At 42.9% G+C, this 21,437-nt stretch overlaps 1 long non-coding RNA gene across 1 annotated transcript in view; it reads right to left on the reverse strand.

Annotated features, from left to right (window-relative positions):
- The window catches only part of LOC120943411, a 432,597-nt gene that overhangs the window by 243,169 nt on the left and 167,991 nt on the right, over positions 1 to 21,437 (reverse strand). The gene's annotated exons all lie outside the window — the stretch shown is intronic.

A 21,437-nucleotide genomic window follows, 5' to 3' on the forward strand; every position in this document is an offset into this window, starting at 1 on the left:
ATGGTTTGCGCAAAATTTATAGCGTTTACAAAATAGGGGATAGTTTATTTTTTTTTTTTTTTTTTTACTACTTATGGCGGCGATCAGTGATTTTTTTCATGACTGCGACATTATGGCGGACACTTCGGACAATTTTGACACATTTTTGGGACCATTGTCATTTTCACAGCAAAAAATGCATTTAAAATGCATTGTTTATTGTGAAAATGACAGTTGCAGTTTGGGAGTTAACCACAGGGGGCGCTGTAGGAGTTAGGGTTCACCTAGTGTGTGTTTACAACTGTAGGGGGGTGTGGCTGTAGGACTGACGTCATCGATCGAGTCTCCCTATAAAAGGGATCACTCGATCGATGCAGCCGCCACAGTGAAGCACGGGGAAGCCGTGTTTACATACGGCTCTCCCCGTTCTTCAGCTCCGGGGAGCGATCGCGTCTGAGCGGCTATAAGCGAATAGCAGCGCCGTTGTCCCGGATCGCTCCCCGCGGGAATCCGAAGGCCGCATGTAGCGGGGGGGGGGTCCCGATCGGACCCCCGACCCACGTCTAGGCAGGGACGTACAGGTACGCCCATGTGCCTGTACGTGCCATTCTGCCGACGTATATCTACATGCGGCGGTCGGGAAGTGGTTAAAGGATAAACTCCAGACAGATATAAAATACATACATTGATGCAAATTTAGCTTCGCATTAATAAATACATTGTTAAAGCTAAAGTTTAGTGATTAAAAAAAATAAATAAATCAGAACCGGGGAGGGTACTTAAAGGGGTAGTAAAGGTTTGTTTTTTATTTTCTAAATAGGTTCCATTAACCACTTAAGCCCCGGACCATATTGCTGGTCAAAGACCAGAGCACTTTTTGCGATTCGGCACTGCGTCGCTTTAACTGACAATTGCGCAGTCGTGCGACGTGGCTCCCAAACAAAATTGGCGTCCTTTTTTTCCCACAAATTGAGCTTTGTTTTGGTGGTATTTTATCACCTCTGCGGTTTTTTGTTTTTGCGCTATAAACAAAAATAGAGCGACAATATTGAAAAAAATATATATTTTTTTACTTTTTGCCATAATAAATATCCCCCCAAAAATATATATATATATAAAAAAAAAATTTCCTCAGTTTAGGCCAATACGTATTCTTATACATATTTTTCGTAAAGAAAAATTGCAATAAGCGTTTATTGATTGGTTTTCGCAAAAGTTATAGCCCATGCCTCACTGTGTCCATGACTAGACTGACGTTTAACATGCCGGCCAGTACCGGGTCCCCAAATACTGGGAGATCAGGGCAAAAAGGTGACTCGAGTATAAGTCGAGGGGGGCATTTTCAGGACACAAAAGTTTGCGGAAAAACTCTGCTTATACCCAAGTATATACGGTATTTATTTTAAGAATTATAATTTAGTTTGACCCAAATAAGTTGCATTGTGCTAACATTTTGGAAGGGAGAAAAGGAAGGAAAATGAAATAAAAATTAAATAAATGAACAAACTCTGATTTATTACATTAGCCAAACGATCATGTTCTAAATTTATTTTATTATAGCCGGAGTGTGTACAGAAAAGACTGTAAATTTTCGTACTGAATTCCACTAAAAGCCTATCATCCCTCCAGCGTCTAGCAGCATAGCCATGTTTTAACACATTAGAAAAAGGTCATTCGAACATGAAAATAAAACCTTCATGCTGTTTCCCAACAATTCCATTTTTTTTTTGTCAACATGTCACTAGCTTTTCTTTCATAATTTCCTTGTTTCTAACTGTCGAGTCTTCCACTTTTGCATGCCTTTAGCTCTGAATACAATATTTGTATGGCCTCATTATATTTATGGCTCTTTAAATCAGATACGTTACCTTGACAGATTGCAGTTATATATACACAATGTATAATTGCAACTAATGTAAATTAGAAGATGAAATTGCCATTTGATCTCGGTGCAGGTTTTAATGTCTTTTGCAAGGAATAATATCTCTGATTAGACAAACACGAACGCAATTAACATGAAATCTTTTAGGTATTTTCTGAGAAGGTGTCACAAGGTTGTTTCCTGGTGTAAAGTGAAAATGGAATGTTAGCTACAATTAATTATTAAAGAGATTTGAGATTAAAATGAGTCAGACCATACAGAGACTAATGGCGGAGATTTAAAACGTAATGCAAAAAAAAAATACTGTCACCTATTTCTTATTAATATATATAAAGACTACAGATATTTACTCATGCTAATGTTTGGCTTCTTGATTGATCCTTAACCACTTCCTGACGGCCGTACGACTTTATACGGCCGCAGTATGGATCTTAATTGCTGGGTGGTCGTCTATATACGGCCTCCAGCCCCTGGGAGCGCGAGCTCCGCCGCCGACGGCGCGCGCGTGCCCGCCGCATCACTGAAATGCCGATGCACGTGCCTGGTGGCCGTGATGTCCGCCTGGCACCCGGGATCGGTGGTTACAGAGACAAGGACGTGGATCTGTGTGTGTAAACACACAGATCCACGTCCTGTCAGGGAGAGAGGAGACCGATCTGTGTGTCTTGTACATAGGGACAAAGATCGGTCACCTCCCCCAGTCACCCCCCTTCCCCACAGTTAGAAACACTATGCAGGGTACACATTTAACCCCTTCCTCACCCCCTAGTGTTAACCCCTTCAATGCTAGTCACATTCATACAGTAATTAGTGCATATTAGTATAAATGTGAATTGTGTCAAAAGTGTCCGATGTGTCCGCCATAATGTCGCAGTCCCAATAAAAATTGCAGATCGCCGCCATTACTAGTAAAAAAACTAATAATAATAAATAATAATTCTGTCCCCTATTTTGTAGGCGCTATAACTTTTGCGCAAACCAGTCGCTTATTGCGATTTTTTTTTTCTACCAAAAATATGTAGAAAAATACGTATTGGCCTAGACTGAGATTTTTTTTTTAATTCGGCTATTTATTATAGCAACAAGTAAAAAATATTTTTTCTTTTTTCAAAATTGTCGCAATTTTTTTGTTTATAGCATAAAAGCCGCAGAGGTGATCAAATACCACCAAAAAAAAGCTCTACTTGTGGGAAAAAAAGGACGCCAATTTTGTTTGGGAGCCACGTCGAACAACCATGCAATTGTCAGTTAAAGTAACGCAGTGCTGGAAGCTGAAATTTTACCTGGGCAGGAGGGGGGTATATGTGCCCAGTAAGCAAGTGGTTAAACAGATGGATTGTACATAGCCAAAATAAACAGACCTGGCCTCACGGTGTGGCTGTGGAAAATTCAAACTACTGCAGATTAAAACTAGTGTGGGTAAGTGAACCAATATCAGAAGACATTTAGGCACCATATGGATTTACAACATTCTAAGCAACTGTCTGAATGTATACAGATCAAGTACAACAACCAAAGAACTTATGTGATCAACTTAAATATGGTCTTTTTTCCTTAGCCAGCACGTAAGACTGGAGTTAAATTTCAATCTCTTCAATCTTCCCATTAACTCTTACCAGCTTCCCTGTCCCTGCAGAAGAAAAGCATCCTCACAGCATGATTTTGCTGCCACCATGTTTCACAGTGGGTATGGTGTGTTCAGGGTGATGTGCAGTGTTGGTTTTCCGCCACACATATCGTTTTGCTTTTTTAGGGTCAAAAAGTTCAATATTGGTCTCATCTGACCAGAGCTCCTTCTTGCACATGTTTGCTGTGTCCCCCACATGGCTTCTCACTGCAAACGGGATTTCTTATGTCTTTTTTCAACAATGGCTTTCTTCTTGCCACTCTTCCATAAAGACCAGATTTGTAGAGTGCACGAATAATAGTTGTCCTGAGGACAGATTTTTCCACCTGAGCTGTGGATCTCTGCAGCTCCTCCAGAGTTATCATGAGCCTCTTGGCTGCTTTTCTGAAAAATGCCATTTCCAGATGATGGATTGAACAGTGCTCCATGAGATGTGCAAACCTTGGGATATTTTTTTATAACCTAATGCTGCTTTAAACTTCTCCACAACTTTATCCCTGACCGTCTGGTGTGTTTCTTGGCCCTTATGATGCTGTTTGTTCACCAATGTTCTCTAACCTCTAAAGGGCTTTACAGAACCGCTGTATTTATACTAAGGCCCCTTTCACACTGGGGCAGTATGTGCGGTGGCGGTATAGCACCACTATTTTTAGAGGCGCTATACCGTCGGATTTGCGGCGGTATTCGGCCACTAGCAGTGCGGTATTAACCCCCGCTAGCGGCCGAAAAAGGGTTAATACTGCAGAGGCGCATTGCGGGCGGTATTACCGCGGTGTCCCAGTGTTTTCAATGGGAAGGAGCAGTAAAGGAGCAGTATACATACCACTCCTCTCACCGCTCCAGAGATGCTGCTTGCAGGAGATTTTTTTTCTCCCTCGGGCTTTCACATTGAGAATGCTGGGGCAGGAGTATTTCAGGTGTTATATATAAAACGCCTGAAATACTCCTCAGTGTGAAAGGGGCCTCAGATTAAAGGCAATTGGTTCCACTAGATTTTAGTTAGGGATATCAGAGTAAAGGGGAATGAATACAAATCCACACTTTTCAGATATTTATTTGTAAAACGTTTTGAAAAAACATTCATTATTTTGCTTCTACTTCACAATTATGTGCCACTTTGTGTTGGTCTATCACAGGGATATGCAATTAGCGGACCTCCAGCTGTTGCGAAACTACAAGTCCCATCATGCCTCTGCCTCTGGGTGTCAAGTTTGCGGCTGTCATAGTCTTGCTATGCCTCATGGGACTTTTAGTTCTGCAACAGCTGGAGGTCCGCTAATTGCATATCCCTGGTCTATCACATAAAATCCCAATAAAATACATTTACAATTTTGGTTGTAACATGACAAAATGCGGAAAATTTCAAGGGGTATGAATACTTTTTCAAGGTACTGTATATCATATGTATGGTATTAAAGCGGAGGTTCACTTTAAAATTGAACATTATAGCTAACCAGTCTCCAGCCTTAGTAAATCACTGCTGCGTTGTACACTTACCTGTATTCTTGCTGACTTCCGGGTCTTCTTCCTTGCGGGGAGTGGGCGTGTCGCTCCTTTTCCCCGACGACTCTCGGCGTAATGTGATCTGGGCGCAAGGTCTCCTGGGAGTGACGTTTCACAACTCACAGGAGACCATCTGATTAGCTAGGTGTGTATTCTCGCGCTAGCTCGAGTGTCACGTGACACGGAAGTGGGTCACATGACTCGCAAAGTGCGTCATGTGACGAGGGCGGATACTAATTCGCCATTTTAACTAAGGGAAATCTGATGGCAACAGTGCAGTGTTGACGGCGATGCTCGCTGTCAACACTGCACATGCGCGGGATAGAGCGGTGAATGCTGGGACGTCAGCATTCACCGTATCCCGGAAGGACGAGCTGCTGGGCTTCACAGTGCCCACAGTAAAGATGGAAACGTCCATCTTTAGATTTTAAAACATCTCGTTTTCTGGACAACTGCAATGTCGCGGGCAGAAAAACTGGGAGACACGGGTGCTTATTTCAAGCAGGTGCAGAAGCATTGCAAAAAAAAAAAACGAAAACCCGCGGAACCCCTGCTTTAAGGCAGGTTAGGAAATTAATGAGAGCATGTGATTGGTTGACAGTGATGCCAGTTCTTTAAAGTGGTTGTAAAGCCACTTTTTGGAATTCTACCTATAGGTAAGCCTAGAAGGCTTACCTATAGGTAGTGGAAATATCTCCTAAACGTGCACCGTTTAGGAGATATTTCACTTGTAGTCCACCGAAAATTCCAACGGTGCATACGCAGGGAAGAAACTAAACTAAGTGCCATTTCTTCTCTAGCCTGTGCCGATAATCGCGGCTCCCGTGTGCATGCACGGGAGTGACGTCATGCGGCTCCGGGCGAATCAGAGTTGGAGTCCGCAGCCCGGAAGGAAGAGGGGCCAGAAGATGAATGCTGCCTACACTGGGGACATAGCTGGATTCTTTTGCAGGTAAGTGGCACATAATGGGCAATGCATACTAGCCCATTATGCTTTTCATTTGCAGGCTTTGCAGCGAGCAAAAGAGGAAGTAAAACCTGTCAGGGTTTACTTCCTCTTTAAAATACAATTGCATAAAGCCAATTGTAATTGTTACTTGGTCGCCTTTCCAGGACTTTTGTATTCACATTAGTTGAGTCAGAAAACACTTATTAATCATAAAATCATATATTGCAATTCACACCACAATCCAGTGAAACAACCCACTCATGCCCTAATTTCGCCTTTCCTCATCATAAAAAAAACACCTACTTAAATCTAAAAAAAGTGAGTTACAATTATTTGGCCTTTTTTGTGCCTTGAGCATGAAATGCAATTTTAAGAAAAGCACATTACCGAAAAACATTTCCAGGATTTATACGATTTGTAAATATTGCATTTTGGATTTTATGAGATATAACCAGCTTTATCATGATTAAACTTTCCATAAGCACACAAGATTATTGTTGTGCCCTGTATCATTTCTATCTAAATATGGAAGCAAACAGATGTCCATAAAGGAAGAAAGGCTGAGCTGAAATTTACTTAAAGTAAACCTGTCACAAATGTGAGCAATTCAAACTAAACATACAATTAAAAAGAGCTTAACGTGGTTCCTGATTCAAAAAGAGATTTGCTATGTTACAGGAAACATCTACAAGTTTTACATTTCTTGAGTTCCTCCTTAATCACTTACATACTGGGCACTTTCAGCGCTGTTGCACTTTGAATGACAATTGCACAGTCATGCTACACTGTACCCAAACTAAATTTGTATCATTTTGTTCCCACAAATAGAGCTTTCTTTTGGTGGTATTTGATCACCTCTGGGATTTTTATTTTCTGCAAAAAAAAAAAAAATACAGAAAATTTGGAAAAACAAATGCTTTTTTTTGGTTTCTGTTACAAAACTTTGTAAATAAGAACGTTTTCTCCTTCACTGATGGGCACTGATGGGGCTGCACTGATGGGCACTGATAAGGCGGTACTGATGGGCACCGATGAGGTGGCACTGTTGAGGTGGAATTTATGGGCACTGATGGGCACTAATATGCAGCACTGATGGGGCACTGATAGGCAGCACGGATTGGCACTGATAGGTGGCACGGATGGGCACAGATAGGCGGCACGGATGGGCACAGATAGGCAGCATGGATGGGCACAGATAGGCGGCACGGATGGGCACTGATAGGCAGCATGGATGGGCACTGATAGGTGGCACAGATGGGCACTAATAGGGGGCATGGATGGGCACTGATAGGTGGCACGGATGGGGATGGATGTAATGTATTATATTGTACTTATGGATGCCAATCAGTGCCAAACAACAATGCCTGCCAATCAGTGATGCCCATTGTGGGCACTTATTGGCATCCATTGTAGGCACTGATTGGCATCCCTAGTGGTCTAGGGTGGCATACCTGGTGGAGGGCATCCCTGGTGGTCTGGTGGCATCCCTGGTGGTCTAGTGGCATCCCTGGTGGTCTAGTGTGGGCATCCTCGGGGGGGGGGCTGTGCTGATAATCGATCAGCACAAACCCCCCCTGTCAGAGGAGCAGCCGATCGGCTCTCCTCTACTCGTGTCTGTCTGGCAGGCAGTGAAGGCCTCGGAGCACAGGCAGGATGACAGCACCAAGTCCTGAGCACCATCATCTCTACATGGTGAGTGGGCGGCCTCACAGATGGAGGCAATGGGGAAGGTGAGCAGCAAGGGCAGCCCAGAGGATAGGCTTACAGTGCACCCGGAAGATGAGGATGTGCAGGAGGCACAGACAGTCAGGGACAGTCTGGCTATCACACGAATGGATCCACTAAAGAGAGCGCAGCACAGAACACCCATCGTCACCAGAATGAGAACAAGCCCTGCCTGCTGATGGTTATTGAATGTCCCTTACTGCTGGCAGGAAGGTTTTGGGCATCACACACCTACCCGCAGGCACGGACTGTGACAGGGGAGCACAGGAGGGGGGACTGCAGACATCCCTCTCCCTCCCACCCCCTCACCCTCTAACCCCCCTCTCTCTCACCCCCCTCCACCCCCCTCTATCTCTCACCCCCATCTCTCAAACTCCTCCTCTCTCTCTCTCTCACCCTCCTTCCCTCTATTTCACCCTCCTTCCCTCTCTCTCACTTTCTTTTCTCTCACCCTTATCTCTCTCTCTCTCAGCCACACTCTCACCCTCCTCTCTTTCACTTTCTTCTCTCTCACCCTCCTCTCTCTCTCACCCCTCTCCCTTTCTCTCACCCCTCTCTTTTTCTCTCATCCCCTCTTTCACCCACACTAACACCCCCTCTCTCTCACCCCCTCACTTTCTCTCTCACCCCCTATCTCTCACTCTCACTCCCCCCTATCTTTCACCCCACTACCTGCGGACCACGACTTGTATGAGGAAGTAAGCTGGCGCAGCCACTATTTGTCTTCAGGCCGGGTCCAGAGGCGCAGGTGTGGGCCTACGGACCAGGGCTGAAAAAATAGGTGGAAAGGCACCACAAAAATCTTCAGGGGCGGTGCCAAGTAGGGGGGCCGCAAAATAAGGTTTCACTTAGGGTGTCAAAAATCCTTGCACCAGCCTTGATGGGTACAGTTCTACCTCTCAAAGGATTTGCCATTCTGTGTAGCCAGTCTTGTGATCCAGCCAATCCTATCAGAATGCACAATAAGTTTAATACCTCCAATGTAGCTACGTATATCACTAAAGAAAGACTTGGGCACACCCCTGCTGATTGGACAACGAAGAGTCCGCAGAACCCTGATAAGGTTATCCTTTTGCATACGCTGCTCTTACCCCCTACCAACATGTCTGTTGTCAATATGGTGACGTAAAAGTTCAAGGAAAGGAACAGCGTATTTGGGTGTATGGGTTGGGGGCCATACATTACAATCTTCATCTTGGATGCATAAAGACCTGTTCCAACACATCAATAAACTATTTAAAAAAAGAACAAATTCCTCCTACTAAAATATAGAAAAATGTGATATGGTTAAATTCACTATGGGGCAGATTCACATAGAATTACGCCAGCGTATCAGCAGATACTCCGACGTAACTCAGAATCTAAGCCCGTCGTATGTCTAAATGTATTCTCAAACTGAGATACACTTAAACATGCCTAAGATACGATGGCCAGCGCCGTCGTATCTAAGGGTGCAATATCTACGTTGACCGCTAGGTGGTGCTTCCATTGCGGTCGGCGTAGAATATGCAAATGACTAGTTACGCCGATTCACGAACGTACGCTTGCCCGTCGTAGTGAATTTACGTCGTTTCCGTAAGAGATACGCGGCTTAAAGATAAACATGCCCCCTAGGTGGCGTATCCAATGGTAAGTATGGCCGTCGTTCCCGCGTCGCAATTTGAAAATTTTACGTCGTTTGCGTAAGTCGTCCGTGAATGCCGCTGGACGCCATTTACGTTAAAGCCGAAACCAATGACGTACTTGCGACGTAATTTTGCCTGGATCATTTGAATTAGGCGGGCTTGCGCCGGTGGACTTTACGTTACGCTGCCGCAACTTTACAGGCAAGTGCTTTGTGAATCAAGCACTTGCCCGTAAAACTTGCGGCGGTGTAACGTAAAGGAGATACGTTACGCCGCCGCAGTTCTACGAGAATCTGGCCCTATATACCCATTCTCCTCAAGTTATTAAAAAACAGAAAGCTATATTTTATATTAAAATTTCCTTTGAGCTGTTTTGGGTTATAAATTGTATAGAGAAGTTTATACTTTATTTTTCTTCTATTATATAATTCTGGGTTGTTATCATGTTATTTTCAGGGTTAGATCAGCAATTATTTGACAGCTATTGTCAAAATTGGAAAATCTTCCAACACAAGCAGAAGTATTAAAGAAAATGGGTGTAACCACAGCATTGTAAATGAGGAAAATTGTAGTCACTTAGGTATAAAACAGGTAGTATATAAAGATGTTAGAGAAAAAAAATCCATAGTATTTTGCTTTCAGTGTTAACCAGTATTGAGCTTGTTTTGCTGGTATACGGTATCTGTTACTGTTTATTTTATTCCTTCTCTTTATATCAGAGAGCTGAGATGTTGGAAAGAATTCATTGTCTGACACAGAATAGACACTGTTACTGTATGAAAAGGATTACTGGTATGATAGATTCAAAAATAATACAGACACACACACACACAATCTCCTAAGGACTAGTCGCTCACTTGTTTTCTGCCAGACAATTGGGTTCTATTTTGGTCGAGGCACGGCACAAAGGCACTCCGTTTTACACCACTGATTTATGATACTGTGTCTTTGTCAGGTTGTAATGAAAAAAATTTAGACATGGGGGGATATTTTTTTATTTTTTGGCTTTTAGATATATCTATTGTACCTGTTACATGCATACATGCTTAGAATTGTGCAAGTGTAAGACCTACCAGTATTTATTACTTCTCAAAGAGGCCACAGTTCTCCCACTGACGTGCTGCCTTCCTCCCCAGAAGCCCAAAGCCTGTGTGTTTCACTACTATTCAGGGTTAATATCAGTGGCGGCCCGTCCATAGGGACGCACGGGCGCCGCCCCCCCTCCCACAGTCACACAAAAAAAAACGGACCCTTTAAGAACTTTTATTCGGCTAAAATGTAATTTTGACATTTTAGCCACAGTTCTGGCGGCCGTCTATAGAGGGCACTGCAGCGTCACCCCCTCTCGCAAATAACACACATTTGTGCATAAATGCATGAATGTATGTTATTGTTGGTTGCCAGCTGCCTGGTCTATTCATATAACCGGACGTGGGTCGCCGGTTACCCGAATAGCGGCAGCTGGTTGGCTGAGGGGAACTGCCTATCAAAGCCAGCGGCTCTGATAGGCTTTTCCAGTACCGCCCTCTGGCTCTCAGATGTCTATACTCGGAGCGCAGGCAATCTGCGGTCCTTGCATAAGAACAAACGGCCGTTTCAGCCAATCTGGTTCCCGGATTCTGGTTATCAGGAACCTGATTGGCTGAAGCTTCATCACAGCGGCAGAAGACATCGAGGGAGGACATGGAAGCTTCAGGAAAGTGCTTTTTACAGGGAAAGGGGCGACAATGGGCACAGTTGCATCATGGGGCACAGTGGTGACAATGGGCACAGTGGCATCATGGGGCACAGTGGTGACAATGGGCACAGTGGCATCATGGGGCACAGTGGCAACAATTGAGGGGCACAGTGGCTGCGTTTGATGGCATGGCACAGTGGTGACAATTGATGGAACAGTGGCTGCGTTTGATGGCATGGCACAGTGACTGCGTTTGATGGCATGGCACAGTGGTGACAATTGATGGCACAGTGGCTGCGTTTGATGGCACAGTAGCTGCGTTTGATGGCATGGCACAGTGGTGACAATTGATGGCACAGTGACTGCATTTGATGGCATGGCACAGTGGTGACAATTGATGGCACAGTTGCTGTGTTGCATGGCACAGTGGTGACAATTGATGGCACAGTTGCTGTGTTTGATGGCATGGCACAGTGGTGACAATTGATGGCACAGTGGCTGCGTTTGGTGGCATGGCACAGTGGCTGCGTTTGATGGCACAGTGGCTGCATGTGATGGGCACAGTGAGGCTCCATTTTTTTTTTCCGTTTGCGCCCCCGCAAAAATTTTGAGCACCAGCCACCACTGGTTAATATCTACTTTTAGGAATAAGGTCCAGAGATCACATAGTCATGTAAAGTCTATTCTGATGCCTGTGCAGAAGATTTTATTCAATTGGTTGTGTGTACCCATGTCTGATGCAGTTCAGCCCTTTGCTACTACCTCTCACTCTGTGGACCAGCCAGTGTAACATCTTCTACATGCAGATAACACTCTAATCTGCTACCTCTCACTCTGTGACCAGCCAATGTAAAATCTCTAACACAGCGATACATTACATTACCAAAAGTACTGGGACACATGCCTTTTCACGCCTATGGCATCCCAGTCTTATGCTGGCCATACACTCTACGAAAAATCGTCCGAACGAACTTTCGAAAAACGAACGTTCGGTCGTGAGCGCAAACGATAGTGCCATCATGTAATGACCGATAAATCATTCAGTGGATATAAATTTTAAAAAATGGGTTCGTTTTTTTTACATATACCTAGTGCAGAAAGTTCGGACGGGAAACACATTAATCATCAGATTTATCGTTCGTTCGGCAGAAAATTTTCAAAAAGTATCCTTCGTTTTTTCGGCTCAAAAATGTTGTGCCCATTAACTGGCCGAAAAACGAAAGAACTGTCTGAACGACCGAATTTTCGTATAGTGTATGGTCAGCATTAGTCTGTACGGGTCAATATTGAGTTGTACAGAAGTAAGACGGAAAGGAGATGTTCTGGTGATTAAGGATATTGTTTATTGTCACTTAGGGATATAAATTACCACCCTCTTAGATGTAATTGACCTAATATGTTTCTTTTTGGTACTACTCTAGCACACATATTATTACTTTAATATTACAGTTACGTCACATAAGGCACATTGGCCAGGTATCTTGGTGGATCCTGGGACTTTAATAACTGCAGCAGGGTGGATTCAAAGTCTAGTCTCAGGAGGGGCACTGCGAGAAAATAAGGTGTTACTTACGGAACTGTATTTAACGTATCATACAGTCCTAACCTTGTTTAAATCTCAAAATAAGGAGAATATGCTAAATAAAGCTTATATGTTTAAATTCTTCCACAATCCGCCTCACCCCCATCTCAGGCAGGTGCAGCATGCAGGGTCACAGGAAACTCTTCAGACATGCTCTGCTCTAATCCTGGCAGGCTGGCTGGTGCAGTTCCCTTCCCTCATGCCATGCTAGAGAAGATGAGGGAGAAGGTGGGTGGAGCCAACGATCACTAAACGCCGGGGAGGAAGAAGTTAAATCCTCCTCCGCTCTGAATGCTGGGGTCTTGCTCTCCTCCTCGGACGTGACATCACTGGTTGCAAGATGCCAGGCAGCAGGCAATAGCAACCAGTGCGGCGGGCAGTAGAGGGCAGGCTGGGTGGAGCCAATGATCACTAGACATGGGGGAGGAAGAAGTTAAATCCTCCTCCACTCTGAATGCTGGGGTCTTGCTCTCCTCCTCGGACGTGACATCACTGGTTGCTAGATGCCAGGCAGCAGGCAATAGCAACCAGTGCGGCGGGCAGTAGAGGGAAGGCCAGCGGCGGTGCAACAACAAGAGGTTCTCTGCGCTGCTGCTTATTCTAAATGTGAGACTCAGAGTCAGTAATATTTTCTTTCACTGGATCCACCCCTAAACTCCCAGGATTTGAGTTGCATTTTAAACTGCCTGGGCAAATATTTCCTGAAAATTACAGGTGATGTAATATCTGCTCATGTGTGACCAGTATTTCTATGCATCACTTTGCCAAATAATTTATTTAAAACAGCATTAAACCAGATTGAACTCAATGAGCTTTCACTAACTAGTGTAAAGTCAAGGATCCATTTGCCTGCTCATGCATCTACCAAATCTTTTAAAGACCATCCATAAATGTTACGAGTTTGGCAGATGAAGGGCAAGCCAACGAATCCATGAAAAAGTCTATGCATTATTTTAAAGTTTAGGTTGTTAAGACCTAGACATGATGTGAATGAGGCCTCGTACACACGACTGAGGAACTTGTCGTAAATGAAACATAATTTTCCTCGACGAGTTCCTTGTTAGGCTTGTCGAGAAACTTGACAAGCTTTCTTTGCGTACACACTGTCAAGACAAAATCTCGTTGTTCTCAAACGCGGTGACGTACAACACGTACCACGGCACTTTAAAGGGGAAGTTTGATTTTACTGGCGTCACCCTTGGGGCTGCTTTTACTAATCTCATGTTACTGCGTGTTAAGTAAAAGTTTGGTGAGAGACGATTCACGCTTTTCAGTCTGTTACAGCGTGAAGAATGTGATATCACCATTACGAACGCTACTTTTACCGAAGGTGCGCTCCCGTCTCATACTTTATTCTGAGCATGCGCGGGTTTCTAAGCATACACACGAATGTGTTTCTCATGGAAAACCAGCCCGACGAGAAACACGACGAGGAAATTGAGACTCCCGTCGAGGAAAAAGAGAACTTGTTCTCTTTTTTTCTCGTCGAGTTCCTCGACGGTTTTCTTGATGAAAAACATACGCACTACCGTTTTCCTCAGAAAAAAAGCTCTGCCACCAAGTTTCTTGATGGATTCTGTCGAGGAAAACGGTCGTGTGTACGAGGCCTGAGGGTTTTTACTTTTTACTTTAAGTATTTTTCAGAATTTTTTTCTTTCTAGATCAACTTGCTCTGTAGGCGTTGTTTTTCATCATTTGAAATGATATACAAAACAAGTATTATAGTGTTTTAGTCTGTGAAATTCTGCTTCAAGCAATGCCATCTTCATTCCCAAACAGAGACATGATGGTGGCTGTACACAATAATTATTGCATAATTCACTTGTTTGTGTTATGTCGGCTTTATCTACCCTTTCAATTGAGATTTATCAATTCACAGTGGGCCTGCCAAAGCGTAAAGAGCTGAAGAGCCTGTGGATGATTAAAGAGAACTTTTTGTATTGTAAATGCTTTGATTGGGGTTGATGACTTGGTGAAGTTGGACACTCGTGCTTAATGATCTGTGAAAGTCTGCCTGCTGTGACCGTTCTTTTTCTTGGTTTCGGCAGGAAGAACAACGTCAAGATCAGAGAGGGATGCAGATCATTTGGAATGACTGCGGTGGAGCTCACAGCCTTTAAAAAAAATAAAAAAGGCAAGCAGGGAGTTTGTAATTCAAATGGGGGAATCTCATTTTCTTGCGGTTCTAGTCTCTTAGCTATGGATGAAAGAAATATGACTTGGGGCCCCCGGAGCACAGTATTCATTATTGGAGGAATCAAAGACAGTTTGAGACATCTACTCGTATGTCAGACTAGAACAAAGAATATGGTCTAATAAGCCCTACAACTCAATGTTTCATCTCAACAGAACTTTCTTCACCACCAAAGAAGTCCTAACGAAACAAAATGTTTGGAGGAAACAGTCAAGAAGTACAATTGGTAGAATGGGTTTGCTTAGATCTGAGGATGAATGCTTAAACCGTGAACCTTGCTTACAAAAGTCCTTATTCAAATAGAAATAATGAAAACATAAATATATTTAAGATGCATTATAGGTATTTAATTGGCCACATGATAACATCCAAACGTATTTAAAAAAATACTTTTGTGAAAACAATCTTTCTGTTTTTGGTGTACTCGTGCTTCTCACTTGGAGGTGTCTGCATATAAAGGGGAACTAGCTTATTTCCACATGGGCAAACAAGAGCAGCTGAGCTCTGCTTATACTGTACATACAGGGTTGCAAGGCGTCATGTAGGTGTTCATTCCAAACCACATACTGTCACGTGCACTTACTGCCTAGACCTCTTCTCCCCATCCTTCTTGTCACAACACCTTTAATCTCTTTCCGCCTGGAATACTCACACATGAAACATAATTCAGACAGAAGCTCTAAAAATCCAGCTGAACACCCAAGGCTCATGAGCTATGGGACCACAGGCCACCTGACGCATGGCAAACGAGGGGGTTCTCACTTAACGTCAGGCAGAGGACTCTGTTTCCTCCATCACCACCCATTCAAGAGCCGACCAAGCTTAAAATAGCAAAGCAGAGAACTCTCACCCAAGGAATTGGTTTGTACTTAACCCTTTACTCCATTAGATCATCACAGAGAGGTTCTTTGTTGTAACAAAACTTCTTTACTTGGCTCTGAATCAGCAAAATAAAGCAGAACATAACAGTTCAAATTCTGGACACAGATCACATCATGGTTTACAACAACATTTTCAACCATATGATACACTATATATTAACATTGTTCAGCCAGCATAAGAGAAGCATTGTGGTACTTGGATCCAAGATATCCCTCTCATTAGGTCCTTATCAGCTATTGCCCTGTAGTATGCCAGCCACCCCTCCCCTGAAGGGGAGAGCACATGGAACAGCCCTATAGAGGCCTTCTATTAGAAGATCGCCATCTCAAAACCATGAATTTGGCTCCTCCCACTTTATAACGGGACACCCTCTGTCACCACTGCAACACTAGGAGGAGCAACTCTTGAGGGGGAATCCTACCTGCCTACATGTACATACGTTTAGTGATTATCTAGAACCCTCTGGCAGCACTAAAAATTTGGAAAAAATTTACAGGCTCACAATAATGAAAATTCCCGAAAAAACTGTGTGTTGTTGTGCCACCTGACACCAAGCAAAGGTAGTAATTTAAAGGCATCCACAGCACCCTGCTGGAAAATCATGCCAAACTACCATGCCCCTATAAAAAAATATGCCCCATGGTGTCACAGTGCAATGATGTGTCACTCAACCAACCAACCTTGCACATGCTAAGGAGAAAGAAAGGCAATGTTTCACAAACTGGAGCACTCCTCTTACAATGCAAAAACTACCATTATGAGCAAAACTGTCAAAGGTATGTACAGTAGCACTACTTTCAAACCTCCAAGCAATTCCCTCCAGTGATACCAGACAGATCTATGGCAGCACAACTCCACCTTATTCAGCTTCTTCCAAGCACCTGGTTCTCAGCATTCCTCAGGTCGCCCACCTCAGCAGTGTGCCCCCCTCAGGCTGGACTCCTATACTTTGGGACAAGACTCAGAGCTCTGTGTGCTCTTAGAAAAAATAGCCTGCCTTCAGAGCATGCCTCTCTGTATCAATATTCATGCTGCTATCTGCATAGCTACACATCTATCATCCAGAAACTTCTCAAGTTACCTGGTGTAACGGTCACCACCGTTTACGATATCCCATCCATCAACCACGACAGCTTATCTGACACTCCAACCAACAGAACCCGATCCATCCTATTTCCCAGAAAATGAGACTGACAGCTCTATTCTCTGCTTCAAAATGTATGAAAACTTTTAATGATTAGCTCTCAAGTTTATAAACAGTTTACAAGGCATGTTTCAGTAATCACAGGAACAACCAAACTCTCCACCCACACATCACACACTGGGGGGGCTTCAATACACCTTCAGATGGGTTAATTACTAAACATTCCAGACATTTTGGCGCCAGTCTATAATTAACATTACCTAATCACTACACCTGAGAAGTCACATTCCTTTATTAATAGAATTCAAACAAAACACCATCACACAATGATTTCCCCTCAATCCACATCTTTAGATAGACGGTCTGTCTCCGACAGAAAGGTATTCACACCTGATCATCAATAGGCTTTAAACAGTGTTATCACACAATGAAAGGCCTTTCAGGAGCCAGCCTCATTTAACAACTCAATAGCCTGGGCTAAGCATTGAAAGAGTCATTCTATTGACCGGTAGGGTCAGAATAAACCAACACTTTGCAATATCTCAAGATCCTGCAATATGAGCCATCAGTAATGTCCCCTGTCATGTAATTTCTAATTAATATTTCTCAGTCACCCTATGCCCAAAAGGGACACAGGGTGACCCTAGGCACAAGAGTTATTAGTGACGCTGGCACAGGAGTACCCCTCATCCTTCCAAAGTCTCTGTTTGTCACGGGTCATTCCGTTACATCTGGATATAGAGGAAGCCACCTAGCATACTAGCAGCAGCAGAGCACACAGATCAGGCCTAACTAAACAATTGCAGTACAGTGAGCCAATCTATGCTTTTACGTTAACCAACATTACAGCTACAATGACTACAGTGTGGCAGCTAAATTGACCTTTAAAAACTGAAAGAAAAAATGTATCTAACTCTCCTAGCTAGGACCTACCTAGGAGGGTGCTACAGGTACAAAACTCTTCAATAAGGCCTCTTTTCAAGGACCATGCCTTAAAATTTGCACATTAACCTGTCATGTTACTGTGTTCCCTGCATTATTTTGAGGGCCACATTTTTCAAATACCATAGTGTGTAAATTGGCTGGTTCAAATTTATGTAGAAAACGTTCTCATAAATTGCAAAACCCTTATACCGTTTTCTACTGCAACAGCATTCACAAATATCAATGTATGAATATTTGTTAGAGGATGAACCACTCCTTGTCTGAAATGGTTGATAACAATAAAGTATACTGCAATCAGGCGCATAGCAAATCTAAAATACAATTTAGGATGTCTTACATTTGGTCGTGTGCCATGTTATGGCCGCAATCTATTCTGCTTTTTGCAGAGTGTGAGCCAAGCTCAGTGCTGATTGATAGCATATTCCTAAAAGGCCTGAAATTATATGCTGAATATGTGTTCCCCCATGGACATATTCTTCGAGAATTTTCACTGTATCAGTGTTAAGGGAACCTGTGATGAACAAGGGGGGAGGTTTGGCTCTGGTGCAAGGATTGACCCTGTTGCTGACATTGGTTGTTCTTAGCTGTTAATCCTACTTTAGACAGATTTCAGTAGATCCCATTTAATCACTGCGTTTACCTCATTTACTCAGTGGGGCCACATGGAGTGGGATCAGCAATTCACAGTCTGGTAGCAAGTATAGAATGATGCTATTACTGTAAAAGCTGGGACACAGGCCTCAACCGTCCCTGCATGTCAATATATATCGCTCAGGAAAATATACACAGTTATAAGTTATATAAAACACATTTAACAGAGTATGAAAAGGCAAAAGCTACACTTAAAGCTGAACTCCAGGCAGATCAAAAATAATAATGCAGCTCTGTAATTAATATATATATATATATATATATATATATATATATATATATATATATATATATATATATATATATATATATATATATATATATATATATATATATATATATATATATATAGATAGATAGATATATAGATATATATATAGATATATATATATATATATATATATATATATAGATAGATAGATATACTGTATATATATATATATATATATATATATTATTTTTTTTTCTTTCTTACAAGCAGTGTATGTACCTGGATTTGACTTGGTATTAGCTTCTTAGGCCTCGTACACACGATAGGTTAACCAGAGGACAATGGTCTGAAGGACCGTTTTCATCGGTCCAGACCGATCGTGTGTAGGCCCCATAGGTTATTTAACCTTAGGTTAAAAAAATGGCAACTTGCTTTAAAATGTAACCGATGGATTGCTAACCGATAGGTCAAAACCAATCGTTAGTACGCACAACCATTGTTTAAAAATCCACGCATGCTCAGAATCAAGTCGACACATGCTTGGAAGCATTGAACTTCTTTTTTTCAGCACGTCGTTGTGTTTTACGTCACCACGTTCTGACACGATCGTTTTTTTAACTGATGGTGTGTACGCACGACGGACCATCAGTCAGCTTCATAGGTTAACCTAGGACAACGGTCCTTCAGGCTGTTGTCCTCTGGTTAACCGATCGTGTGTACGAGGCCTTAGAGTCTACTGTATATCAGAGAGAAAAGCATCATAAGTAGCCAACCAGATGTGTTCCAGTGCAAGATGCATGCTAATAGGAGAAGAAAGCAGAGTGACACAGAGATCAGCTCTTTAGTGTCCTGATTCTCCTTTCACTGTCTAGTCACAAAGAAGGGTCAAGGAAGCGACCTGTAAAAAAATGTAAAACAGCCAAGAAAGTTCAGGTCCTCTCTTCTGCCAGCAGGACTGTGCTGTCTGGAATAGCTGTCTACATCTCAAGACAAAATGGACAGAAAATCTTTTGCAGTTGATACAGCAACCATATATGTATTTTATCTGTCTATTTAGCTTACAATGTTGTGAAGAAGTATTTGCCCCCTTTCAAAGTTTAATTTTTCTTTGCATATTTGTCACACTTAGGCCTCGTACACACGACCAAGTTTCTCTGCAAAAACCAGCAAGAAACTTGCTGGGAGATATTTTTTTGCCATGGAAACCGGTTGTGTGTACATTTTCGTTGAGGAAACTGTCGAGAAACTCGACGAGCCAAAAAGAGAGCATGTTCTCTATTTCCTTGACTGGAATGGAGAAAATTGGCTTGTCTAACAAGGAACTCGACGAGGAATACGATGTGTTTCGACCCATCGAGTTTCTCGGTCGTGTGTACGAGGCTTTAGAGCCGGTTCACACTGGGGCGGCACGACTTCGGGGGCGACTCGGCAAGGCGTACTGAAGACGACTTCAGAGGTGACTTGCAAAATGACTTCTGTATAGAAGTCGCCCGAGTCACCCCCGCAGTCGTACAAGAACCTCTTTCTAAGTCGGAGCGACTTGCGTTGCTCCTATTAGAACGGTTCTATTGAATAGAATGGGATGTGACTTGTCAGGCGGCTGAGTCGCCTGACGAGTCGCCCCAGTGTGAACCGGCTTACAAATTACTCAGATCTTTAAAATAAAAAAATATTACACAAAGATAACCCGAGTAAATACAAAATGCAGTTTTTAAATGATGGTTTAATTTTTAAAGGCAAAAAAGCTGTCCAAACCTGCCTGGCTTTATGTGAAAAGTAATTGCCCCCTAAACCTAATAACTGGCTGTGCCACCCTTGGCAGCAACAACTGCAATCAAGCGTCTGCGATAACTGGTAATGAGTCTTTCACATTGCTGTGGAGCAATTTTGGCCCATTCTTCTTTGCAGAATTGTTTTAATTCAGCCATATTGGAGGGTTTTCCAGCATGATACAGCATCTCAATTGGATTTATGCTGGGCTTTGACTAGGTCACTCCAAAACCTAAATTTTGCTTTGTTTGAACCATTTTTTAGGTGGACTTGTGTTTCAGGGCATTGTCCTGCTGCATAACATACTGTAGCTGCACTTGAGGTTGAGGTCACGAACTAATGGCCTGACATTCTCCTTTAACATTTTCTGGTAGAGCTCAGAATTCATGGTTCCATCAATTATGGTAAGTCGTCCAGGTCCTGAAGCTCAAAAGCAGCCCCAGACCATCACGCTACCACCACCATGTCTGACTGTTGGTATGATATTCTTGATATGAAATGCTATATTCATTTTATGCCAGTTGCAATGAGACACACACCTTCCAAAAAGTAAAATCTTTGTCTCATCGGTTCACAAAATATTTGCCTAAAAGTCTTGGGCATAATCAAGATGTTGTTTGGTAAATGTGAGATGAGCCTTTGGGGTTGATTTAATAAAGGCAAATAGACTGTGCACTTTTGAAAGTGCAGTTGCACTCTGCAAGGGCAGTTACTCCAGAGCTTAGTAAATAATAGAGAGCTCTGCTGACTTCCATCATCCAATCATGTGCAAGGAAAATTACAAAAACAGCATTTTTGCTTACACGTGATTGGATGTTGGAAGTTAGCAGCGCTCTCCATTATGTACTAAGCTCTGGAGAAACTGCCCTTGCAGAGTGCAACTGCACTTTCAAAAGTGCACAGTCTATTTGCCTTTAGTAAATCAACCCCTTTGTGTTCTTTTTGGTCAGCAGTGGCTTTGACCTTGGCACTCTCCCATAGATGCCATTTTTCCCCAGTCTCTTTCTTATTGTTGAATCATGAACACTGATCCAACATGTGATTAAAATAAGTGGGTGTAAATGAGAGAACGGTGTCCAGTGGATGTAAA

Source organism: Rana temporaria, chromosome 6, assembly GCF_905171775.1.
Source record: "Rana temporaria chromosome 6, aRanTem1.1, whole genome shotgun sequence".
NCBI classification, from domain to species: Eukaryota; Metazoa; Chordata; class Amphibia; order Anura; family Ranidae; genus Rana; species Rana temporaria.